We start from the raw sequence: 27,890 nt of genomic DNA on the forward strand, positions 1-27,890 counted from the left end.
GCATTAAGGTTACTTAGTAAGCAAGCACAAATACAGAGAGGAGTATAATGGGAGTATTAAGAGTAGGATATGTGCTTTTGGATCATAAATGAATAAAAACCCCACATTGCCTAGCCACAATTAGTGTTAATTAGGCACCTTGTTGCGTGTTGTTTCACAAGATTGAGATGGGGAGAGGTGAAACACCTCATTTTTTATTGACGGTCCCACACCGTCAAAACATGATGTGTAAAACGGTAGGCCCACCCATGGTTTTAAATTTCGGTGGGGACTGAAACCGAAATTTGAAATTTCGTAAAAGTTTGGAATTTTGGTCCCAAATTTCGATTAAATGCCATTTTTAATTTTTTTTAAAAATGTGACAAAATTTCGGTCCAAAATTTCGAGCCAAAATACCAAATTTCAGTCCGCCGAAATTTCGGATTTCGGTGGGGTCCGAAATGGGTACCGAAACTGAAATTTAAAACCTTGGGCGCACCCATGCTAGGCATGGTAATTGGTAAAATGTTGGCCCTTAGCATGATGGGTAAACTAATGGACCCCACAAAATGCTGAGTTGTAGAAATTGAGAGAGAGAGAGAGAGAGTTCCGGGGGTGTTGTTATTGAGCTCTAGAGGAAAAGGTTTTCTAATAAAAAAATTTCTTAGGAAAGAAAACTAATCACAATGGAAAGAAATTCGAATAAAAAAATTCTCGGAAAGAAAACCAATGACAATGGAAAGAAATTCTAATAAAAAAAATTCTTGGAAAGAGAACTAATGACAATGGAAAGAACATGGTTACTATGGATAAGGCTGTGTATGTTTTCAACGGAGAAGGAGAAGGAGCTCTCACATGAGTTTATTTTGTAGCCCTTTCCTGATCAGAAGGTCCTAACTCATTTCCATTCTACAGCAGAGCTCCTCCCATTTATCAGCTGGTATGAGATTTGTTCTACGAAATTAGGGTTCCCTTTTCACGGTTGCATCATATTCCTCTGCAAAAAAATAAAGAGTAGGTGCTTGTGGGGTAGTAGTAGTACTCATCTCTATATGGGTATTTTTCAGTAGGTGGACCATTTGTCCCTTCACATTGAATATTCAGTTTCTAGTACTTTTACAACCTCATCGGCATTTTTACAAATTTTTTTGGAATGTTCAGTTTCCAGTAGTTTTACAACAAGATTAGGGATTCGGTGAATTATCCCATAATTGTTTATGGGATGTGATTTCTTGCAATTGTGGAAACGTAGGCCGCAGGTAGTTATTGTTAGAGTAATTAGGTCAAGCAAGAGATTGCTTGAAGCATTACACCTATCTAATTTGGAATACCAAGTTTGTTGCCTCCAGCCCCTATATATATTAGATACACTAGGGTTTTAATAGGTTAGTGGCTCTAGCCCAAATAGGCCCACTACACCGGTCCATTATCTTATTGGGCTTATATTAGAACATACATGGGTTATATTATATACCCAACAATCTCCTCATATGTTCTACATATAGCACAATCCAATAGATAGATAGTGTAATGTTCAAAACAAAATATTGAATCATCCACATCACCATATGGTCTATATCATAAAAGATCTGTAATCCAAATGAAAACATGAATCCTTTTATGACAAACCAAGAGTTTTAGATATACAACAAGCTAAACTCAACCAAAAGGTAGTTTCATATATAAGTGAACCTCACTGATCTTAGTTGAATTCATTCATGAAGTATGATTCTCATCGAGATCCAAAATAAAGTTCCACAAAAAAGTGAATTCTATGCATACTGAAATGTAAGCATAGTCTTTATGACTTTAGAAGATTTACTCATCAAGTAAGTCATCTTCATCAAAGTCCAAATCAAGACAAGCTCCTCATTTTTCGCCAATCCCTGTGAATTGTCAAATATGGATTTCATAAAAATAAATCCAACCAATATTATAAACATGAAAGTATCTAGTTCTACCTAAAGAAGAACTTAGTACAATTCCATAATTCACGAAAGTATCTAGTTCTACCTGAAGAAGAACTTAGTACAATTCAAAATGGCTGAAAAAGTATCAGTATCACTCTCACCATAGGCATCATTATCAAGTTTCAGTAAAGAACAAGACCTAAACAGCTTCTTTTGCAAATAACCATTCCTAATTGTCAAGTTTCATTGAAGAACAAGACCAAATAGTTTCTTTTGCAAAGAACGATTTCATGTTTCTTTTTGGAATGTTACAGTCATCTTATCCATATTTGAGTTAAGCTGTATCATCAAGTTTGGAATGTACAACCTTTCCCAAAAAAGACATGTCATCAAATATGGAATGACACACAACAACTGTAAACATCGTCGAAACATATCAAGTGCCTATCTTGGCCAAAAGGGAGATTCGAAGATTCAAAATAACATGGATGTAAGTTAAGTCCCGTCTATATAGACTTTAACCCCATCTCCCCCACAGTTTTGAATATTCGATCTTTGGTCAGCCCCTATATGAGAGCATCGGCCATATTATCCTTCGATTTCGTATCAATCAAAGTGATAATCTCGTGATCTTGAGATAATTCAGCATGATATTTTCAACCCAAGATATCTCTTCTTACCACGAAGAGTGAGTTCGTCACAACTATAGTTGTAGTTTGAATATCACAGAACACACTGAAGGATCTAATCCTTAACGGGGTCAGTGGAATGTCCATAACCATAATTAGATTCTTTTTCTCTTCTACTTCATTTGCAACTGAAGTGAGAGCATAAAGTTCAAATTCGACTTCCACACAACAGCAGTAGATTTGCTGTCCCCTAATTTTGATCCCCATGACATATCAGAATATTCTTCCAGGATAGGAGGATGGCCATTATAACATAGAACATATCCTTAAGTACCCTTAAGGTATCTCAGCAGCCTCATAAGGGCATCTCTGTGCTCATGGCCAGGATTACTAGTGAAACGACTCAGCATGCCAACTGTAAAGGCTATGTCTGGCCTAGTGCAACTCATAGCATACATGAGACTACCAATCAGTTTATAATAATCTAACTGATTCACACTGTCTCCTTCATTAGAGATCAGCTTCTTGGTATAATCAAATGATGTCTCAATCGGTTTACATTCACTGTATCCCCATATAGAAAGTAGTTTTTCAATATAATGGGCTTGGCTAAGAGTAATCCATTGTCTTTCAAAACTTACTTTCATACCAAGAATGGTGTCAACCACACCAAGATCTTTCATGTCGAATTCTTTAGCCAAAGTGGTTTTCACGTCACTCACTACAAAGAGATCGGAACCAAGAATTAACATATCGTCTATATACAAGCAAATAATCGCAACCTTATTCGACACAGAATGAAAGTAAAGGCATTTATCTGAGTAACTGGTCTGAAAATCAAAGCTCTTTACTATCTTGTCAAATTTTTGATGCCACAATTTAGGTGCTTGTTTAAGACCAAAACAAATTGTGTATAATCACAGACAAATATCTACTTACAGCCCATAGTCTTAGCCCCTTTTGGCAAATCGACTAGCTGCCAAGTTAGATTTTCTAACAGATAGCTCATTTCATCATGAATGGCTTCTGCCCATGTAGACACCCCATTTTGACCGGACCCAAGTTTGCTGTGCTTGGGCGAAGCCCCATCTAATCACCAAGTTACATATATCCTTTAGTTGGTGTTAGTGGAGTCTTTGACTCGTGTTTTTCATCTCTTTTAGAGAGTCTTTACTCATTAATCCTTTAGTTAATGTTAGTGGAGTCTTTGACTCGTGTTTCTTTTCCTTTAGAGAGTCTTTGACTCATTTATCTTTTAGTTGGTGTCATTGGAGTCTTTGACTCGTGTTTCCGTTTTTAGAGAGTCTTTGACTCATCTGTTTCATTTGCAGTATTATTAGAGAGTCTTTGACTTCGTTATCTCATTTCAGTGTTATCAGTTGCTCTTATTAGAGAGTCTTTGACTCGTTTATCCTTTAGTCGCTTTTATTAGAGAGTCTTTGACTCATTTATTCTCCAGTTACTGTCATTAGAGAGTCTTTGACTCATTTGCTCTTATAATAGTATTATTAGAGCATAGTTGATTTGCCGTAAGTGTTTGATAGGTAGAGAGTTCGTTCCGAACTACGTTGGCTTGATCCTCTTCCACGAGGTACGTAGTGCAGCTTGGGATCCACATCCCAAGTCCAGCCAAACCTTTAAAAATAAAAATTTTAAATCTTTCAAAGTTACAAAAATATTCAAACCATTTTCAAAAAGATCTTCCTCTAGAGTTAGGAGTATGTCCTAGCTGTTTAGGTTGTGTTCTAGAGTTAGGAGTTTGTCTTGATTTGTATTGATATGGTATGTCCTGTCGTGTGAGTGTCCCTAGAGTTAGGAGGCCTCGAGTCGATCGGTTAGACATTTAGTCGAACCGATGGCTAGACTAGGCATATAGTCAGCCCGTGGTTTTCATTAGGTTGCACAGCCTAGTTACACATAGGATTGTAGGAACCACCTGCATTAGCCTAAGGCTAATCAACTTGCATTAGTTAGGGCATATAGGGTGTCCTAAAATCCACAATTCACTGGAATTTTAATAATCATACAAGAAGCTTTAATAACTGGTTCGGTCTTTTAGATCGAGTCTAGAATAGAGGGCTAGATGTCTTAGGCATCATAATTTAGAATAGGGCATCGAACTACGTGGGCTCCGATTCTTCCCGAGGCCGGGATACGTAGCGCAGCTAGGATGGATGGCCATTCTGGTCCGAGTCCAGTCCTGCATTAGAGTTAGGACTTGTCTTGTCCCGTCATACATAGCATAGATTTGTGTCTCATGTTTTGATATGTTTTCTTACTTTCTTGTACTGATACTATACCTTTGGTTGTAGCTTGCATGTGCGTGTCCACTAGAAACTTAGACACCCATTAGGCATGTCACTCATAACCTAGCTTTGCTTAGGTGACACATTTTTCATTTCATTTTACGTGTTTATTTCTCCATTCTCAGGAAATGCATGCTTAGGTAGACGATTCCTGAGGATTGTTCCCATTTCACATGATTTTTACTCAAACTTCTTTGGAATTAATGAAAATGGCATAAGAGACCAAGTGCTTGCACTCGGGCGAATTGGGGGTGCTCTCAGACCTTCCCCATTCGTAACCAGGCACGAACCCATATATATTTCTGGTTATCCATTGCACAGAGGATTTGATTTTAGGGTTCCATGGCCTATCCATGGATGGCGACTCTGAGTTCTTTTTAGGTACATCTCGGTTTCGAGCCCTGGCTCCTGATCAGGATGTATCTCATTCGTTTTGTATCGCCACTCGTGCTATGCTGTGAGGGTGGCATCCGTTTCGAGAGTTCCTTAGCAGAGCTCTCCTTCACATTGTGGATGATCTTAGAGGATTGCTGTGGGGACCTCGCGTCCCTCACCGCACTCGTATCCTCTCCGGATCGGGGTCCACAGCCCACAACATAGAGTCCCTAGATCTCATCACTTCCTGATATGATGATGGATCATTCTCCAATTGGTAGGCACAAAGTCCTCACCAAATTCTTGGGTACTCTATCACATGGAGGAGCATTTAGAGTTTTAGGATGTGATTTGCAGTCAAAGCTGCCTCTCCCCAAATGCAACTACGCATGCCAGCTGTCATTAACATGGAGTTTAACACTTAAGTTAACGTCATGTTCTTACACTCAGCTATACCATTTGATTGAGGTGAGTGAGGAGCAGTAGTTTCAAGGATTACGTCCTGAGAGGCACAGAATTCGTTGAACCATGTCAATGTGTATCTTCTCCTTCTCTATCACTCCTAACTCTCACACTTGTCAAATTTAATTGACATATGTAATGGTATCTTATGAGTGTTAGTAAGTTGGATCACTTTCTGATAGTTTACATGTCCCAATCGGTTGTGCGGTGAACTATCCTGACTAACAATCTCATTTTCTAAACTCAAACCATACATACCATCTGTCAAATATGCACAGCCAAAATAGTATAATTTAACAATAAAAAATGACTCTACCACACATAAATGAAGTGCATATGCCAGCATAGTCAAACAGACTAATGGAAAACACTTTAACATCTCATAAAGTAAGCAGTTTACCTGAAGAAAAGGGCCAAGTTCGCAGTACAAGTGTGAGTAACTTACATGTCTGCTCCACTAGCCACTGTACCAGTCTCCTTTACTTCGATAACACTTAGTGAAAAACTTTCTTTGAGTTGCAAGCATGGCAAATGGCATCTGTATCTAACCACCGATCTGAAGAAGTACTGGCCTTATCTTTTTCCAACATGGCAGTGAAACTTTTAAAATCACAGAGGTCAAAATGTATCAACTCAAGAAGTTGTGTGCTCCTAGAAATCTGACGAAAAGATTTTCTAGTGATCTTAGTTTGAGCACAAACCTCACACTTGTCAAACTTAATTGACATAGCTAATGGTATATTATAAGTTTTAGCAAGTTGGACAATTTTCCGATAGTTCACATGTCCCAATCTAGTGTGTAACAACTTAGAATCATTAGAGTTGAACTAACCTGACTAATTGTATCATTTGCTAAATTCAATCTATACATATCATCGATTAAGAAAGCACAGCCAAAATAGTAAGAGTTAACAAATAAAGTTACTTTACCACCCAAAAAAGAAGAACAAATGCCAGCATTGTCTAAAAGACTAATGGAAATTAAATTCTTTTGAATAACATGAACTACTTTAACATTTTTTTTAAGTTAGTATTGTTCCTGAAGAAATGACCAAGTTTGCAGTGCTAGTATGAGTCACCTCCGCCTCTGCTCCACTAGCCACTGTAACGGTCTCTTTCGCGGCAACAACATCAACTAGTAGTTTCTTGGAGTTGCAAACATGACAAGTGGCTCATGTATCTAACCACAAGTCGGAAGAAGTACTGGCCTGACTGTTGCCCAACATAGCAACATAACTCTTAGGCTCAGCCTTGCCCACCATCATATGAGCTTCCTTCTGTGATGTCAGATTTAGCCTTCTTAGGTTGTTTACACTCTGCAGCAAAGTGACCCAATTTTCCACAGTTGTGGCACTTGCCCTTCTTTTTCTGAAAGATAGTCTTTTTGGCCTCCAACTTGGGATTGTAACTTTTATATGACTTGGATTTTTTAGAAAAATTCTTGGGATTTGATACCGCGTTAGCAGCAGATTGTTGCTGTCTAACCATCTCCAAATTATTCCTGGCTCGATTCTCATATTCGATTCGAATTAATCGTTTGAGATCATCCAGTCTCACTAACACCTTTTAACAGTCGATTGCAATAATGCCTTTATCAGACATGGGATGTCATTGGATTGGGTGGAAATATCAATTTGGCTATGTGTTGCTTTTCTAAACAAGCAAATAAAAAAAAAAAAGATAATTCCAACACGTTACTGTTACAAGAACCGTGCCTTTTGTTTTTCCTTTTATGGTTGTCAATAACAACCAAGGGGTGTATGGAATTTAATAGGAATTATACTTTTAAAGTGACTCTTTAGTCTTATCATGCGTAGGTACCATAAACTTTTACCCCTTTTCAAGGTGAAAACATACACCATAGATTGGGTGTATGTGTCTTCAACCTTAGGAATAATTCCATTCATTGGGTGTAATGCTTCAAGATTGTTAGAGTAATTAGGTCAAGCAAGAGGTTGCTTGAAGCATTACACCTATTTAATTTGGAATACCAAGTTTGTTGCCTCCAGACCCTATATATATTAGATACACTAGGGTTTTAATAGGTTAGTGGCTCTAGCCCAAATAGGCCCACTACACCGGTCCATTATCTTATTGGGCTTATATTAGAACATAGATGGGTTATATTATATACCCAACAGTTATCTTGTAGATTAGTGGTATTAAGTAGTGAATACTGAATACGGTAGGGGTGCAACTCGGGTCACGTTCATCCCGAAAAAAAGTCAGGTCGAGTTTGGGTCGGGTTCGGGTTGAGTTTTCCCAACCTGGATTGGAAATTGGGTCGGGTTGGGTTGAGGGTTTGGGCCACCCGACCCGAGTGATGCCCGACATTTTTAATCAGAAAATTTTTTTTTTTGTAAGGTTGGGTCGGGTTGGAAAAAAGGCTCCCTTGGTTGGGTCGGGTTGAAGCTTGTCAGATTGGAAATCGGGTCGGGTTGGGAAAAAGGGTTCCTTGGGTTGGGTCGGGTTGGCCTCAAGCAGACCCAAGCCAACCTGAGTTGCACCCCTACAATAGGGAGGAGACAAACATTTGATTTACCTCGTAGAATAGTGATAAGTAGTGTTTTGTTACTAGCCTCGTAGAGTTGTGGGAGGGTGTATCATTACTGATATAGAAAGAGAAGAGAGAGAAAGAGAGAAGAAGAGAAAAGGCATCATTCTCCAAGCCAAATTCCACCTTTTTTCGAGAAATTTGGATTGGAAGGTATAAAGAGGGGACATGGATGCCACGTCATTAGACATACAATAATGACCTATGAAACTTGTCTCGTAGTCTCTAGAAATTCTGATACTACATTGACAACCAAACGAGAGATTTTGTTGACATGGCAACCAATTGCAAAGCAAAACTCCTAAACTCTCCTGGCTTTTGTGCAACCATTTGTGCAATCAAACAGGAGATGATGCACTTTCATTACTTTGTTTCGTGAAAGAATAGGGACTCCTTCGGAAGAGCCCACAAACGATAGCTCATGATATTGTTAGGGCCACCCATCCCGATGGGTAAATCACCTTTTATAATTTAAGACCATTATTTTTTATAATTGCACCCAGAAAAAACTAATACTTATATTTTATTTGCTTATGTCATTACACTGCCACTAATCTTGACCATGTCTTGGTTATCGCTACTCCGTTTGGTTGCCGGGTTTTTTTTTTCCCTGGGATTAATGTGGGTAAAGGTAGGAGACAAAAGAGGGGACAAGCATTAATTAGAGAAAGATATTATGATGAGTGGAGAGAGAAGGTAGAGAGAGAAAGAGAGACCACCATTTTCAAGACAAGATTTTGCTGATGTCACCAAGAAAAAGCTGATGTGACTACTAAATATTCTCCCACATAAATCCTAGGAAAAAGAAAACCCAGACTACAAAGAATTAATTTTATGTCCAATAATCAGTTTTGGATTCAATGCATTTTTGACATAAGTATAATAATAGTACCTTAATTTTATGTTCAATAGGTGGATATTGCATTGCTACCTAGGCCAGTGGTTGCCATTGATTGAAATTTTAGGTTCGTGGTCACCAGACTCACCACCATGTGGAAGGTTGATAAAGGATTGTTGTAGAGTGGGTCGGTGCCATGTATGGTTGAGCTTCATCCGTCACTATTCATCGCTAGGAAACCACACCTCAAGAAGGAGTACCCCGGTTATGGGCTTCACAATAGGTAAAAGGGGGTGGATGTGGGAATCTTGGAGGCAAATTTATCACCGCTATTTTGGTTATTTGTTGTTGGGCCCTCCATCTTACTCCTTGATTAATTTACATGTCGGGTCCATTACTTTTTTGTTTGGACTCTCTAAGTATCCCTCACTAGTCTATAACTCATTACTATAAATGGGCCCCATTGGTTTTTTTTTTGTCATGGGCCCTCCATAGTCCACTTAGTATATCACTTATTAAGTTATTACTACAAGTGTGAGGTCCATTACTTTTTCAACCATTATGCTCTTTATGTGTACCCTACTAGTTTATAACTCATTAATATATATAGAACAGAAAATCAGAGGTGTGTTTAGTGACAATAACGGCGCCATTATCAACATATTTTCTGGTCTGGTTTGTATAAAAGATTCTGTTGAAACCGAGGTCCGCGCTCTTCACTTTGGCATGACATTTTTTTAGGGATGAGATAGAAGGTAAGGTAGAGGTACATCGGTCCATGAAGATTAGCAAAGTTCTTGGATGAGATAAATGCCATGATTGATGACAAGTTCTTTTTGTTAGGTACCTTACCAATACGCCAAAAGATGAACACGTTAGGCGAGGCCCTTTAAACCTGCCCCATACCAGGCTGGGTCTCACCCAGTCCCATACCTAGGCGGGCCCCCACTTAGGACCGTAACACTTTTCTTTTCTACATATTCATAAGAGCAACAATGATGCGGATTGGTTGGCTATGTTGGGGCTGCTGAGATGCGCATTTATTCTAGGTCCCTCTTTCCCCAATGATGTGAATATATAATTTTTTATTTATTTGTATATATATATATATATATATATATATATATATATATATATATATATATAATAAAAAAAATAGTGTTGATCGAAGGTTTTAAATTTTGGTTTCGGTTTCGGCCATAATGGAAATCGAAATATTTCAGTTTCAGTGGGAATTTCAGCCGAAATCTTGTAAATTTCATGGAAAATTTTGGTTTCTCTAAAAATTTGGTGGAAAACTTGTAAAAAAGGGCAAAATTTAGGTGAAATCTTGTAAAAAAAAAAATGATTCCATGCATATTTTGTTTTGGTCTGGTGGAAATCCGAAAATTTTAGGTTTCGACCTAAATTTAAAACCATCTTTGCTCCACTAACAAATCAATAATCTCTTATTTGTTGTGTTGACTCTACGAGAGGTAAAAGGCTGAGTTGATTTTTCATGCTCATATTGGATCTGTCTATCCATAATTTCTCTTCTCCATATTTCCAAGAGAAAGGGGGAACCCATCCCCCTTTCTCTTGGAACTTACCGGGATCCCTATCCATGCAGAAGAACACTGCCTTGTAGGATGTGATAGCATCTTAGAATGGTATCTTGTGTGAAGGTTTTCTTGGCATTTTTTGGGTTCAGTTTACTTGCATTTTCTGGGTTCATTTTACTGGCATATTTTTCTGGGCTGGTTGTATCCGGCAGGGACCTCCACCCATAAAGGATGAGTCCATGAATGATTTGCATTTCATGCATGCAAGGGGGTCGTGTCAGGTGTTTACCTCTCTGTCTTGTTACATACCCAGTTATATTGAGTGGGATTAGGAGAACCCTACCCTACTCCCTGAGAATCTTAGCCTACTCTCTCATGGGATGTTTTGTGAATGTGGGGCTATGTGGGCTCCTTTCACCACCATATGTGCAGCGATTGAGAAGGTGCATTCTTCACCTTTCATCTTCTCCTTTATTTCTGATGCAGGACACACGTGGAGGCGATATACTAGCTTGCAGGAAGAAAGTGTGTGTCTATTGTCCTTTAGTACTATCAATATGTTCCATCTAATTTCTTCAGGAATGGTAACGTTCAGTTCAGAATTAAGGTTGGCCTTAGGTCCAAGTGCAAATTAAATGGCTTAACTTATGGAGAATATGATCTGAACCACTACCAATTCATGGACAGAGTTTAAACTTAGAACAATCTCAATCCCCAATTACAATAGCCAAGTCTTCATGTATGGGCTGTTAAGGAGAGTCTCAACCCCCTGATGGAAGAATTCTTGGATTATCCACAAAGGAAATTAGCTTCCAAAATCCAAGCAATTACAGATGTAAGAAGTAATGCCACTGTTCATCAACTTGCCAACCGCCAATCAATCCAATAAATTAAATCGGTTCCACCCAACACAATCTAGGTTAAAGTTCTATTATCAAAGGTGCATGTAAAGAAATGAAACCCAATCTTGATAAAAAGATCAGCTCACAACATATACTATTAGAAACTGGCAGCGGGAATAAATGTGTATCTTTAGAATTCTACGCCAACTTTCAACTCAAACTTTTCTTATTTCATTTGCTTAGTATGGGCAATTCAGCTGCAGGTGAATGTCGACTGAACATCAAGTTGTTGTTGCTTCAGGTCAGCAGAAAATGTCTTTCCAACATTTGAATTTTCTGAGCAAGGATCCTCACCACGGCCTTATCCAATTCCCACAATGTAAACAGATGGTGTGCACCTGGAAGAGTAAGCTTCAATTCTATAGTCAATCACTGTATTTACCAAACATGTAGAAGTTTAGAGAATTTGAAAGAAAATTCCTCTTTAAATCATCACAATCAATATACAGGAGCCTTTTGAACTGTATAAAAAACATCCACAATTCAGATCCGTACACGGTTTCACAAAGAATTCAAATCTTCACAGTATTCTTGTGGTCTTAGGATCAATTTCAAAGGTAATGTCACCAGATCAAATTTAAAACTGCCAAAGTAGTTCAAAATCTGCTTTGAGCTGCAATTTCTGGGCGCTAATAAGTACTAATGCTTTTCAATATTCTATTATGCGCTTTCTTGCAAGAACAAAATTTCTGCAAGGAAGAGATTGGACAGATGTGCAGAATTGAATTCAAATAATCAGACTGGAACCAGAACTTTCCATAACTAGATTTGGATTATAGAGGATAGAAACTATGCAGCTAGAACAATGAGCATAAACACACTAGCAGATTGAATGTTTCGACAAGGGAATTCGTCTACAATTCTGTTGTAATCTATTGAAAAGAACAGATAAGAATTTAATCTGCTTACCAGGCTTTAATGGAAGTATTTTGAATACATACTTCACAAGAGAAACAAAGCTTCAACTAGCATAAAACCTGCCCACACAGTCATGGCAAAAATCTCTGCTCATCCACGAACACTTCACTCAAAGACAAGAACCAGTGGTGACGTGCAGATTCAAGCACAATTTTCAGAACAATTCGAACATTTCTTGACCATTCCGGGCCATTTCTTCACTGGTAATAACTTTGATCCTGCAAGAGAATGCTCGAATCTTGAAGGAGATGAAGAAACCTTTCTAAACAAGGTGAGAACAGACAGATCAAGAGATGAAACTTAGAAGTCAAGGTTGCCAAACCCTTGCTCAGAAAGAAAATCATCAAGAAAATGACCACACTACAACAAAATTTAAGAAAAGACCAAAAGGATATGGAAAATGAGCAAAATGACTAAACTAGCCTATAGGCTTAGTGCAAATGAAGTAAAAAGAAACTAAGCTAATGAGCTCCATGGCTGATGTAGACTGTGAAAAAGGGAATGCTCCATCAATTTCCCATTCGTTTCCTTGACCATTTTCACTTTTCGTTGCATTGGGAGGAGGGCTTTTTTTTTATGCAAAAGAGTAGTTATATTCAGAAACTAATGAAAACTTACACAATTTTTTTTCCACGCGCATGGTCTTGAATAAACTGATTTAAGCAAGGCATGGATCATTCAACCAAGTGTGGTAAGGTGATGGTGGAAGTTAGCGATAAGGATTGATTCTCAGATCATAGTACATTCTTATCAGCTATCTCTAATACTTAGACCTTCTTCATGGGACACTACTTAATGAAAAGGAGGGAAAGTGTATTCGCTAATTTAGCGCATTCACTATGCTTGGCAGGGTGTCAGATGTTAGAGTTAACAATGAAGAAAGATAAACTTTTGAGAGGAGGAAAGAGATCAGGAGACTAAAAATATATTTCTATTTCTCTCGTTTTTTAGTGATTGCCATACATGGATATAAATAGAAGACATGAGAACATTCTAGCTATTGAGTACTTCTAGACTAGTCAAATAAAGCAATAACTCTCTTAGACTTTCAAAACCGACTTTCCAATTCCCACTACATTCCAATACATAGTATTTAATTGGTTTACATTTCCAACACTCCCCCTTAAACCAAATTCCCTCCATCAATTATTCCAAGAGAAGTTTTGAACTTGTAAAACAGCTCGGCCTTCAACGGCTTGATAAGAATATCCGCAACTTGATCTCCGGACTCGACATGAACCAATTCAACCTCTTTTTTCTTCACATGATCTCGAATTGAATGAAATCGAACATCTATATGCTTGCTTCTTTCATGATAAACCGGATTTCTTGCTAACTCAATTGTCGATCTATTGTCAATGCAAATCTTTGTAGCCGTAACTTGATGAAAATGAATTTCTTTGAACAACCATCTTAGCCAAATAGCATGAGAAACACATGATGATGCCGCCACATACTCAGCCTCACAAGTAGAGAGAGATACAATAGGTTGCTTCTTGGATACCCATGTGAAAGGAGTATCACCCAAAAAGAAAACAAAACCGGTGGTGCTCTTCCGTTCATCCATATCTCCACCCCAATCACTATCAACATAACCAATGAGCTGAAAATCATTTGATAGTACATAATGCAAACCATGAGTAATGGTACCTTTGATGTAGCGAAGAATCCTTTTAGCGGCTTTGAGATGTGTCGACCTAGGATTCTCCATGTAACGGCTTACTAGTCCAATTCCATGCAAAATATCAGGTCTAGTGACAGTCAAATACCTTAAACTTCCAATCAAACTTTTGAACATAGTTGGATCCACCATTGCACCTTCATCATTTTTGGATAGATTGAGCCCGCACTCCATCGGTGTATTGACCGCATTGCAATCTTCCATCTTGAATTTTTGAAGAACAGTTATAGCACATCCTTCTTGTGAAATGAATATCCCTTTCTTGGATTGCTTCACTTCAATGCCAAGAAAATAGGACATTAGGCCATTGTCAGTCATCTCAAATTCCCGAACCATTGCTTGCTTGAATTCTTTGAACATAAGAGAATTATTGTAGACACCCCATTTTGACCTGACCCAAATTTCCCAAAAATTGAATAAATCCCAAAATCTGAGTTTCGGAACCAAATTCGAAGTCCCTAAGAATCAAAGTCAGTCTCAAGTTCCCGAAGTGTCTAAAACCGATTCCCGAAAAGTCCAAGAGCCAAATGGGAAGAAAACCCGAATGATTAGTTACCCATTGTGCCCATTCTTGGGTGCGAAGTTCCCAAGAGGTTGTTCCCATTCCCAAGAGCGCCCTTGCAAAATTATAATTAATTCGGGCAAAAATTTGAAGAAAGGACAAGCAGAGTTTGTGCCTTTGTCAAATATGGGTGTGTGGATATCAACTTCCATTTTTTTTGCGTCATGAGAGAATGAGAAAAGGGCAAAATGAGTGTGTCAATATCAACCCCTTGTTTATGGGTTTGCAATTACCAAGTGAGGGCCATTAAATATAATTGTGTTTTCCTAATTAAGTAGAAGAGGGGTGAATTATTGAAACTAGTGTGTGCCATTACTACTTCTCATGTGGAAATAATTAAGTAGGCAAAGAGGGCAAATGGGATGTGCAAATATCAAAGCAAGGATGTGCCAATTTCTTATAAAATGGACCATCCGATTATTTTTTTTTTGGAGAAGGGAGGTTTCATTTTCAAATGAAGGTAGCTGCCCAATAAAGGAAAAGAGGGTGGAAAAATATTTCATTTTCTTAAGATGGTGGCTTACTAAAGCAAGAGGGTGCCTATACCAATGCTTGTGTACATCTTAATTAAACATCTAACCAAAAGGAGGAAAAGACAAAGGCAAGGTGCAAGCAACAAAGCAAGGGGGGTGCTGAAATCAGCACACCCCTGTTTGTATAAGAATGGTACGATTGGGTTTTTGCAAAGGAGGGGGGAGGAGAACAACAACACAGAGAGAGAGAGAGAGAGAGAGAGAGAGTGGTCGTCGCCAACTTCGATTTCTCCGGCGATTTTGCCGGAATCCAGCACTCTTCCTTGCCCAATATCACCACCGTCTTCAACCTTCTCCACCTACTCCTAGCAGCCCCTACCTCCATCATTTTCAGCACCAAAACCCATCTCATTCACCTTAACATCCATTGATTCCGGCGATTTTGCCGGAATCCGACCAACCTTGCCGGAGATCCAATCCAAACCCACCAACAGCAGCCACCAAGGGAGAGAGAGGGAGAGACCACCATCTCCATTGATTCCGGCAAGCTTGCCGGAATCCGACCAACCCAAACCCTCTTCCTCTTCCACCCTTCTTCAACCCCCACCTCCCTTGAAACTATCTCCGTCCGATCGCCACCACTACCACCAAATCTCTTCGCCACCATCACCATTTCCACCCCAAACCCACTTCAAAAACCCAAATCCATAACCCTCAAACCCTCTTCCATTTCAGCCATTAACACTATCATAACCACCACCATCAACCACCTCTAGCCGCCATCACTTCAAGCCGGAATCCGGCGAAGCCTCATCCATTACCGGAGCCACTCTGCCCCTCCATCGCTCTCCACCACCGCCATCCTCCTCTGCAACCCATTTTTCTTTTTCTTTTTAATTTATTTACAAACCCTCTTCAAATCAGACACGCAAATCTTCAATTTCAGGTAATTCGCTCATTCCTTCTATTCATTCTCAATCTCGCTATTTCTCTTGTTGTCTCTCGCACTTTTTCTACATGATCTCAATTCCATGCAATTTGGTTTTGGTTTGGGAAAACAAGTGACAGACATGGGTTTTACTTGCGCCTATGATCTATTCGATAAAATGCCCCAAAGTGCGAAATGCCTGAGTCGCATTGAATTTTCATTGGATGTGCTTTTTTTTTGTTTAAGGCTCTATTGTTTGTGGTCACAACATATTGGTTCATGGCAGTCCGCATATGAACAAAGTCTAATTTGATGTCCAACTAACTAAGAATCAGCCTATCAAGTGATATCTATTGAATATTTCAGGTTTGTCCATCTAGTAATTCTCATTATCACTACCTGTCATATGATTTTCATCGTTAATTATCATTGTGTTATCGAATGGCTTTAAGCACGTCAAATGATTTACGTTAATAATCTTGAGTTTGACCATCTTGCAACCTTCATCGTGTTTACCCATTTTATACTTTTCGGCATGGTTTTGTTAGGTCACCAAGTGGTTTTGGAACTCGCAAAATAGTTTTTATTGAAAACTCAGGGTCTGCCCATCTAGAAATTTATATTGTGCCTGCCTTTAAATGCTTCACTTTGCGATTTCCATGGTGCTGCCGAGTGAGTTTTGGTTCCGTCAAATGATTTCTATTGACAGTTTAGGTCTGCTTATCTCAAAACTCTCAACATGGCCGCCCGGTGAATGACTTTCATTGAGGTTTTCACCATGTTACAGCATGGTTCTGAGCTCATCAAGCAATTTTCATTCGAAACCTTAGGCTTACTCACTTGGCAATTTTGTTGTGCCTCCTCTTCTCATAAAAATGGATCCTGTGTCAGTGCATGCCTTCAATTGTCCTTACTTGACATACATTTTTAGTTTTCTGAACAGCTGCCTATGCCCAAATTTTAATTCTCCTGTAGTCCATTTAGTTTGGATAAGAATGACGCCATTGTTGAAATATAGTGTATGGGTGGGTTCTCTTACTGAAGTGAAGGGACGCAATAATTCACTTTGTTGTACCTCATTTACTCAGATAATTGCCCATGTCCACATCCTAAGTACCATGTCCCCCCTTACCCTTCTTGTCTCCTTTCATGTTCTGGGACTTCTCATGGGGTTTAGCGATTCCTCATTTTTTGAGGCCTTTGCTTCTTATTGGGTTCAAGGGTTCTATCTTGTCTTCTTTTGGGACTACTCTCATTTCTAGGGATCCTACTCGAGCTTCGAGATTCCTTCGATTATAGGGACTTTCCCTCGGGTTTCTTCTTCATTCAGAGTCATTCTCCTTATGTTCCTCGGGATCTTTTTCGAGCTTCAGGATTCCCTCGATTACAGGAACACTTTATCGGGTTTAGGCGATGACGGACGACAACCTCTTGAGCCAAAACCCTCTTTCGATCAAAAGGGATAAAAATACATAAAAATCAAACAACAAAAATTCAAAAAAAATAAAAGCGTTTTTCGAAAAGCTGTTTCGAACTACGTTGGCTTGATCCCTTTCTACAGGGTACGTAGGCAGCTTGGGATCGTCATCCCAAGTTCAGTCAAACTTTTCAATAAAATCATTTAAACCCTTCAAAAAATCATTCAAACATCCAAAAAATCTTTCCAACCTTTCACAACAAAAATCAAAATGGGCAAGGATGATGATTGCCAGGTCACTCGGAGCCTTCCTTTCATTTCATTTCCGATTTTGATCGTGGTTTTCCGGTTTTATCGGTTTTCCGACGTTTTATCGGGTTTTGGGATGGGTGATGACGTAGCGTGGCCCCTTCACAGGGATTGTCCTCGATGAGCCCAACGATAGGCTATGACGATCGCGAGACTTGTCCGATCTTTAGCGGATCAGGATCACTGAGCTCGATTCTTTTAGAATCGCTCCCTGAGTCTATCGTATGTCCCATTTTCTTTTTCCTGGCATTTTGGGTTTGTACATACCGTCTATTTTCTGATTCCTTTCTTCCCTCGCATCTTTTAGTTTATCGTGTGTTTGTCTTTGGTTCCTTGTGTGTTTACTTTCAGCTTGCTTATTCCTTGTGCGTTTAGTTTCACATGCTTAGCTGTAGATATTTACTGCTTTTCTGCTTATCATATCTGCTATTACTTGCTTAGCTGTAGCTGTGCATGCGGATGTTATTGCTTTTCTAGATGTGATGGGTTAGGAGTAGATGCGGTGAGTTAGGATTTGGATGTTTATTTTCTTTCGCCCATCCCCGAGTCATGCATGCTTAGATAGACGTTTCTTCGGGGGTGCTCATTCCCATTTCACATGATTTTAGCCCAAAACTCTTCAAAATTAATTAAAAATGGCATAAGAGACCAGGTGCTTGCACTTGGGCGAATTAGGGGCGCTTAATACCTTCCCCATTCGTCATCAGGCACGGACTTTTGTATCTCTGATTATCCATTGCAACAGAGTATTTCATGGGATCCAGGGCCTACTTCCTTAGATGACGACTCTTCTTTGTTATAGGTACATCTTGATTTCGGGCTGGTCCTTGAATCGAGAGGTATCTCATTTATATCGCCACTCATGCTGTGAGTGGCATCATTTCGAGAGTTCCTTGGTAGAGCTCTCCTTCACATTGTGGAGATCTTAGAGGACCGGCGTAGGATCTCGTGTCCCTCGCCCACCCGTCCTCGTGATCGGGGTCCACAATTATTTCCTGTAAAATCAAATCCTTAACGTACAAGCAAATAAGCAAGATATCACCATTAACTTTTTTCATATAGAGTGACGGCTCATATGGACATTTGTACATATCCATTTGCTTTGAAGTAGGAATCAATTCGAGAATTCCAAGCTGGTGGTGCTTGCTTCAATCCATACAAGGCCTTCTTCAAACGCAAGACTTTGTCTTTTTCTTCTTCTTTGGCATACCCCATTGGTTGTTCTATATAAACTCTTCTTCAAGATGTCCCTTCAAGGATGCCGACTTGACATCCATTTGGCAAATCTTCCATGAATTTTGTTCGGCTATAGAAATGATCATTTGAACGGTCTCCATTCGAACAACGGGAGCAAACAATTCATCATAATCAATCCCTGCCTTTTGCTTGTAGCCTTTAGCTTCCAACCTTGCTTTATACTTCTTAATTTCACCACTTGCATTTTTTTTGATTTTATATACCCACTTGACACCAATAGCTTCATGATTTTTGGGAAGTGTAACAAGCTCCCATGTTTGATTCTTTTCGATGGCTCTAATCTCTTCATTCATAGCATTCTTCCACTTCTTTTCTTGAACGGCTTCTTCAAAAGTGAGTGTCTCACTATCAACAAGAAGGCAAAATAATTGCAAATTGTTGGATTCTTGAATTACCGCATCTGTTCTATCATAAATGTCTTCAAGCATCCTTACGCGGGGTGGTGGTGAATCACTTGGGCTTGCTTTGGAAGGTGATAAAGCCCTCGGCTCTTGAATTGGTGAAGATGGAGGTTCTTGTGCTTCGAGTGAAGATAGTGGTTGTTCCTCCATTAATCCTTTAATGATGCCAATTTTATTACTCCAATCCCATGTGCCTGTTTCATCAAAATCAACATCTAGAAATATGAAGCTTGTAGTTAATAGGATCAAATAATTTATATGCTTTGGATTTGGAATCATATCCAATGAAAATAAACTTGTTACTTCTATCATCCAATTTTGTTTTCCCTTGAGCCGGAATATGTGCATAGGCAATGCTTCCGAACACCTTCAAATGAGAGACGCTTGGCCTCTTTCCGCTCCATGCTTCTTGAGGAGTGAAATCTTCCACACCTTTTGTTGGACATCTATTTTGCAAATAGACTGCACACTCCACCACTTCAGCCCAAAATTCCTTTGGTAAATTCTTGCTTTTGAGCATGCTTCGAACCATGTCAAGGATGGTTCGATTTTTCCTTTCAGCCACCCTATTTTGTTGGGGTGAATATGGGGCTGTTAAGAATCGTTGAATCCCATGATCTTCATAGAATTTGTTAAATGCAATTGAAGTGAACTCTCCTCCACGATCCGTCCTCAAGTTTTGGATTTGATACCCACTTTGCTTTTTAATGTAAGACTTGAATCTTTTGAATATATCAAACACTTCTAACTTTTCCTTCAAAAAATACTCCCAAGATTTTCTTGAAAAATAATCAATAAAGGTAAGAAAATAATGATGCTTACCAAAAGATTGAGGAGTGACAGGACCACACACATCTGAATGTATCAACTCAAGTGGCCTCCAAGCATGATATGTGGCCTCCTTAGGAAAGCTATTTCTGGAGTGCTTTCCAAATACACATCCTTCACACAATTGATCATGATCAGGATGATCAATTTGTGGAAGCCCATGTACCATATTTTTCTTGGATAGCAATTTGAGACCACCAAAGTAAAGGTACCCAAATCTTAAGTGCCAAAGCCATGTAGTATCTTTCATACAAGTAACCAAGCACTTTGCAACTTCATTCTTGATGTTTAATACAAACATTCGATTCTTTGACATATCAACTTTTGTGATCAAATGATTTTGTTGATTTCTCAATATTAGGCTTTGGTCCTTCATAAAAATATTATAACCCTTCTCAAGTAATTGTCCCAAGCTTAGAATATTTTTCTTCATATTCGGCACGTAATAGACATCATGAATAAATTGATGAGATCCATTCTTTAAACGGATTAAAATTTTACCTCTGCCTTTCACCGAAGTCTTTGAGTTGTCTCCATAAGAAACTTGACCTCTTAGTTATTCATCCAACTCAACAAAGAGTTCTTTTCTTCCACACATGTGGTTACTTGCACCGGTATCCAAATACCACGCATCTTGGTTGCCAATGTCTCCATCACATGATAACAATAGTTCATCTTCATCTTCCTTTACAAGGTTTGATTTTTCTTCAACTTGATCTTTGTACCAACAATCCGATGCATAATGGCCAACTTTTTCGCAATTATAACAACGATCTTTAGAAGTGTCATACCGTTGATTTCATGCCATGCCTCCTCGGGAACCTCCTCCTCGACCTCGATAGTTAAATTTTTGAAATTTTTGTTGATCTTCTCCTTGACCTCCTCTTTGGCCTTGACCACGTCCGCTGCCTCTTCCACGGCCACAATTCCATCCTCGGCCACGACCTATTTGGTTGTTGCTTCCTTTCGAGCTTTCTTCATCATCCTTAATTTCTTCATCATCCTTAATGGTGAGCTTTGTTTGAAGCACCTCTTCAATCGGCTCTTTTTTCTTCATAAGCCGTTGTTCATGTGCTTGCAATGAACCCATAAGTTCATTTATTGACATTTCCTCCAATTTTTTTTTATTCTTCTATAGCTACAACAACATAATCAAACTTCGCGTCCAATGAACGTAGAATTTTTTTCTACAACTCGCCCATCTTCAATTTTTTCACCATCTCTTCTCAATTAGTTTACAACGACAAGGACCCTTGTGAAATGATCTGAAATAGCTTCAGATTTCTTCATTCTAAGAGACTCAAAATCTCCTCAAAGAGTTTGGAGGCGAATTTTCTTCACCTTTTCTGCACCTTTAAAAGCATTGTTGAGCATGTCCCATGCTTCGTTGGAGGTGGTGGCAGCCGCAACTTTCTCAAAAGTGCCTTCATCTAGAGCTCGGTAGATGAGGTACAAGGCCTCTTTGTCTTTCTTCCTTAAGGTCTTCAAGGCCTCCTTTTGAGCATTTGTCAACACCGATTCATTTTCATGTTCGGTGTAGCCATTCTCTACCACATCCCACAGATCTTGGGAGCCAAGCAAAGCTTTCATTTGAATACACCAATTTTCATATTTTTTATCACTAAGTTGGGGAACCGGAAAATCGGAGGACATTGTTGTATTTTTTGCCATACTCTGATACCACAATGTTAGAGTTAACAATGAAGAAAGATAAACTTTTGAGAGGAGGAAAGAGATGAGGAGACTAAAAATATATTTCTATTTCTCTTGTTTTTTAGTGATTGCCATACATGAATATAAATAGAAGACATGAGAACATTCTAGCTATTTAGTACTTCTAGACTAGTCAAGTAAAGCAATAACTCTCTTAGACTTTCAAAACCGACTTTCCAACTCCCACTACATTCCAATACATAGTATTTAATTGGTTTACATTTCCAACATCAGAGATCTATCTGGGCTCCAAATCTATGGCGACCAAACTTGCAACAAACGAAATTGGTTCATCACTGATCATTGTCAACATAACTTCCACAATCATTCCAACATTGTCATTTCTTAACCAGGTACTTATTGATGATGGAGATCAATCCTAAGAAATCTCACATATTCAGAGAGGAAAACATTGTTAAAAATGCTTTTGCTAATGGAGCTTGATGGATCTTCAAAGTTTAACATGACTTATTGGAATCAGGAGAAGCTTCCTATTTTGGCAAGAGCCAAAGCTTGATGTGACTCCTTGGCAAGAGTCAATGCTTGCTCTTCAAAGTTTAAGAAGACTTATTGGAATTGGAATTCCCAATTTGTCTCAAGTCCTATCTGTGGTTTTGGTTATTTCTTGTAATGATGGCTATATTCTCATTGCTTTATTTCTTGATTATGAGTTATACGCTTTGGGGTTTGTGTCAAGGCAGGTGCGTCCTCTTGTAATTCCTTCATTATTATTAATACAATTGTGCGTCCAGCTTAGTTCCCCAACCAAGTTTTAGGTTAAAACATCATTCTTAGATCGAAAGTTTCTTATTTGATGGATATATCATGATTTGTGATGGAGTGATTACACATATGCTTATGCTTTTATTTTATATGTTGTAGATAGAACATAACTTCAGGATGCTAGATGAGAACCAACTTTTTGGTCCTAATACATTTGACTGGAAAAGAAATCTGCCATTGTCCTTACTGTTGAGCAATAGCCTATGGGAAATGATATTTCCCCCATCTTGACAGATAGAATCCCCCCCCAACACACGCCCGCGCGCACCCATGTTATCCGTTAAGTTTTAAAGGCAATGAAAAACGTTAGAGGGGGTGAATTTATCCTCAAGCAATGAACTATTCTCACAAAAACTGTTTGAGGGGGGGGGATATCATTGATTCATTTCCCTAGCTTATGTACTAATCACCGACAAGTCAGGCTTCTTTGGTCCAAATATCACAAGGGTATTTATCAATAACCACTGTTCAAAAAAAATTAAGGAGGAGGTATTTATGATAAATCACAAAATAACAAAAGGCATCAATATGATGAGATGACCAAATATTACATATTTGGTCATATGAACAGCATGTTTCAAAAGTAGCATCACCATCTTCTCATGCCTTGGGATATGTGGTAAGTATCATTGAAAATATTTAGAGAATATAATCGTGCTGCAAGGCAACTTGCCATGAAAGGTCCCATAACCACTAATATTGTGAATGAGACACCACTTTAGTACTATGTCTTGAAAATGGTCGCCTATCAACAAGTTAAAATTAGGGGAATGATATCACCCCACCCACGGATAAAGTCCACCCCTTTAACGTTACTCGTTGAGTTTTAAAGGCAAAGAAAAATGTTAAAGGGGGTGAATTTATCCTGAAGCAAGTGAACCATTCTCACAGAAACTGTTAAAGGGGGGATTTTCAGTCCTTGTTGAGTTACAACGTGAAAAATTTGCAAGTGAGTCTTCCTAAGTTGTAAAACATGTTACGGACGACAGAAGACATCATCAAGAAGACAAAAACATCCATCGGAGAGGAAAAGTGATGCAGGGGTGCTCGTGGAACTTCAATCCCAAGATAATAATTGTAAAACAACTAGTTACTCCAAAAGTGAAAGCAGTTATACTTCAACACTCACCCCTCACGTGTGGCCCCTCTTTCTTTGGGTTTGGCCTACACATGGCACATGTGGCCCCACTTTTGGGTTGACCATTGCATGTGGATTTTTGACATCGAGGAGATTTGAGCTCGGGACCTTTGCTCAGATACCATGTGAAACAACTAGTTACTCCAAAAGCTTAAGCTGTTGGAGAAGGCGTTATTTATTCTTTTATACTTAAAACAATAATGAAAATAACATTAATCCTCACGACTTTAACAAAACAAATTTTCTTGAACTGTAGCTAAAAAACTAGCTCCATTCAGAACCGTCCAAGGTACATATAGGAGAGTTCTCCTTTTAAAACTCAAAAGAGAAAAGTCAGCTTCCTAAAACAGCCAACACATGTCCAAAGGCAATTTACCATTTGTTCCAAACTAAAAGGAATGAACTAATAAAATTCAGCAAGTCTCTATGGAAACATTGCCATTCTCGCCCAAAACAGTCATGGATCTTCATCCATTAAAAACTCCTTGATGAGCGGCTATGATTCCACCAAATAACCCAGCAACTGCCATTCTTGGAAGGCACCTCGACTTTGATTAGTTAAGTTGGTGTTCACATCAACAAGAAAATATAAGCAGTTGATATGTTGTCCTCTCATTCGTTTGAGCTAATGTCACTTCAATTGCCAATTTTGACAACCATAAATTAGGAATCTATTGTCTTATCCTAGGTAAGGCAGAAATGCATACTCATCTAAGCTACTCTCTTTCTCATCCTGAATGTACAAAGAAGTGGTTTTCCTTGGAAGACAATGGTAGCCAAAAAAACCGCCAACAAACTAAACCAGTTGCTTTTGTGAGCACCTTAAAAGGAAAGTTTCTAATTGACAATAACTTCAAAGAGTAAAATGGCAGAAGTGGGATTTCTAACTAGGGTAAAGAGGTTGCAAATATTGATTATCTGAATGGAAATTGTTAAATAGAAAATTCAAAATTCCCATGAAATGATCTAACGAAATTGGCACATTGATAAAATGGAAAAGCTTATTTAGGCAACTACTAATCTGAGAAACCAAGAAAATGGAGACGATTAATATAAGATTTAGTAAGTGTTTCTAAATCTTATAGAACCAAAATTGGAAAGCTTCCATCTTAGGTAAAACTAAAAATGGAAATTACCAAATTGGAAGTCAAAATTCAAGTTTATAAAGGGTTTCTAAATATAGGACTAATGAATTTGGAAACTGACACAAAATGGGAAACTATCAAAATTAGAAAACGACAAAAATAAAAATTCCCAAAATGATAGGTGCCCTGATGATGCCATTTCATCGGTCCGATTTTCCATCTGGAGCCTTTATGGGGTAGATCATCGAGCTGAGAAATTTTGACGGCTCGATCGTACATCTAAGGTTTCTACATGGCCGTTAATATGAAGGATCCAATGAGATGCACGTGCATCATAACCCCTTTGAAAAGAAACTTGTCCACAAGTTCAGTTTCACATGTTTGCTAGTGTGGGGAGTAAGGATTAGGATGGTGATAACTGATGTGTTCCTTGCGCCTACCTCAAATGGAAGTCTTTTCCATATAACCAAGAATTTCAACCAGCCTGGCCTTAGAAATAGGAATCATCCCTCGGGGTGCCGCTCCCAACTCAAAATCTCGATTCGGCGCTCCTTAGGAAGGACCTTCGAGGGAGCGCGATTCCGAAAAGATGAAAACCGCTCCCATGACGCTCCCAACCTGCTCGTATTACTCAATTAGTACCCCTTCACCAATTTACTTGCATCAAACTCTTCCAACTATTCGAAGTACTTCATTGGAGTAAGCAAGGAGATAAATCTTCATAAGGCATGAGGAAAGATGGTATGAAAATGAAGATAGCTAAAAATTACTAATTTTGATGTACTTAAATTTTGAAAGATGTATATGAAGATAGTTAAAAATTACTATTTTTATGTACTTGAATTTTGAAAGACGTAAGATGAAAATATTGCATTAATGCTCCCACGACATTCCCAACCTTAGACTCTTCTAGACCCCTCCCCCCCTCTGCACCCTCTTCGTGCTTCTCTGGGCCTGGCAGTCGTCCATGTTTGGGCGGGTGGTGGGATTTTATTCGATTGAAAACTATATTATCGAGGAACTCTTCGATCTGAGGTAGCTAGGTAGAAAATATCCATTAGTACACTCGGTATGAAGAGTGGGGCAATCACTGAGGTGGCACACTCGGTAGGAAGAGCTCTAGCACATGGAATTTGGGACTTTTATTTAAGACGTGAGTAATTACTCGTTTAAAACAATTAGGATGAACTAAAGTGGTTTGGACTTTGAGCTGGGATTGTAAATATTGACGTTCATAGTTGTTTATATATTTAGTTACGGAGACTTTAGTGGCCCTGATTAGTGCTTAACTGTATTGTGGATGTATTGATGGAATTGTATGAATATTTAGTAAGAATGCTTTGCGGGCTTGCGAGATTTTGCTTTGCAAGCACGAGGTGCCTATCGCGCCTTTGGGTCAGGGGCGTGACGGGAAAATTGGTCGATATGATGCCTAAAACCCCAAACAAAATCCCAAACATGAGGTGAGTCTCTAAAAAAGAAAACGAAAAGGTTTCTATATGTTATTATTGAATATTTACACCTGATTGTGAGTTTAAAACTGATTATTGGACTCAAAATTAATTACACATAATTTTGAGTACAATAATCAGTTGTGGACTAACAATCGGTTCTCAAAATCCGACATAAACATGGCCTTAGAGATCTTATCAAAGGTATATCTGGGGAAAGCTTTTAAAAATTAGTTTCATATTTATATGTTTTAAATTTAGATGTTTACAATAGCCATTGTACTGCTTACAACCATCATTGCATGCAACGTGCCCCTTTCAGTTTACATGATTCGAACCATGATAAGCACATGGCTTTCACACTATCGGGGAATGTGACTTCCCCACTGCTACCAAGCGTGCTATGTTTGCATAAGCTCACCTCCCATGGTTTGCAATTGTTAGGAGTAACCCATTAATTATATGCCCATTTTCTTTAGATTTAGTAGCAAGAGTAAGGTTTGGATTTGATTTGCAGCTTTGCTAAGCTGCTAAAAGACTACTACTAATCAGAGAAAGAAGAGAAATTATGGAGTTCTGAGTACTTGAATGTGTGTGTGTGTGAGAGAGAGAGAGAGAGAGATCATTGCTCATATGTAAAGACCCAGGGTGGAGCTATCATGGGTTTGGCATTCCTATGGTGGAGCTTAAACTCTCCCTGAATCTCTCTTTGGTTGCCATCATTTTGATTGGTACTTGCCACTACATAAAAGCAAAAATAAAGACTCAAAGACAGGGACTTGGACCACACTCTTTAACAGTAGCAAAAAGCATCTCCATCCCTTTTCTGAATTATATGCATCATATCAAGAGCTAAACATTGGAATCTACATGCATATATAATTCCAAAACACAAAATCACATGTTGGGCAGTCCAAGTGTACCTTATCTCCAAACCAATTTTTTTAAAGTACAAGGATAAGTTGAGCCACCAAAATACCCTTATACATCATTGGTAGAATCTGGCTCATTAACCATATAACCTAAGAAGTTAGGTCTATCACATGACCAAAGCCACAATTCGAGGGACTTGAAACTACTCACTTGTGCTAGAAGTGATCTATCTTTGATTAAAATATTAACCATTATAACATTTTGTTGTCGGATACTGTGTCGGTTCATAGTATCAAAGCCCTCTTAGACAAAAAGGGGAAGTGATATATTTGCACCTTTTTTTTACTTGAGACAGCCCCTTCTAGTGTATTTATGATTACTCTTTTACACTATAGAGGGGGCTGTCCCAAGAGAAAAATAAGGGTCGAATATAATACATAGTTTCACAAAAAAATAATACTAAATTGGGTTCTTTATGGCATAGTGGGTCCCATCTTTGTTTGATCTAAACCACCCATTTGATTTTCCTTTCTTTGGATCTCTTATGGCCTAAGAATCATGCCAATTAATCATAAAA

At 38.7% G+C, this 27,890-nt stretch overlaps 1 long non-coding RNA gene across 1 annotated transcript; it reads left to right on the forward strand.

Moving 5' to 3' along the window:
- Positions 1-772: 772 nt before the first annotated feature.
- LOC143876058 (uncharacterized) lies at positions 773-22,748 on the forward strand. The gene is made up of 3 exons (XR_013250295.1): positions 773-919; positions 11,738-11,842; positions 22,218-22,748. It is a non-coding gene; the product is annotated as an uncharacterized LOC143876058 (long non-coding RNA).
- Positions 22,749-27,890: the final 5,142 nt, after the last annotated feature.

Source organism: Tasmannia lanceolata, unplaced genomic scaffold (assembly GCF_043159265.1).
Source record: "Tasmannia lanceolata isolate RefF3 unplaced genomic scaffold, GAP_Taslan_0.1 ptg000004l, whole genome shotgun sequence".
NCBI lineage: Eukaryota > Viridiplantae > Streptophyta > Magnoliopsida > Canellales > Winteraceae > Tasmannia > Tasmannia lanceolata.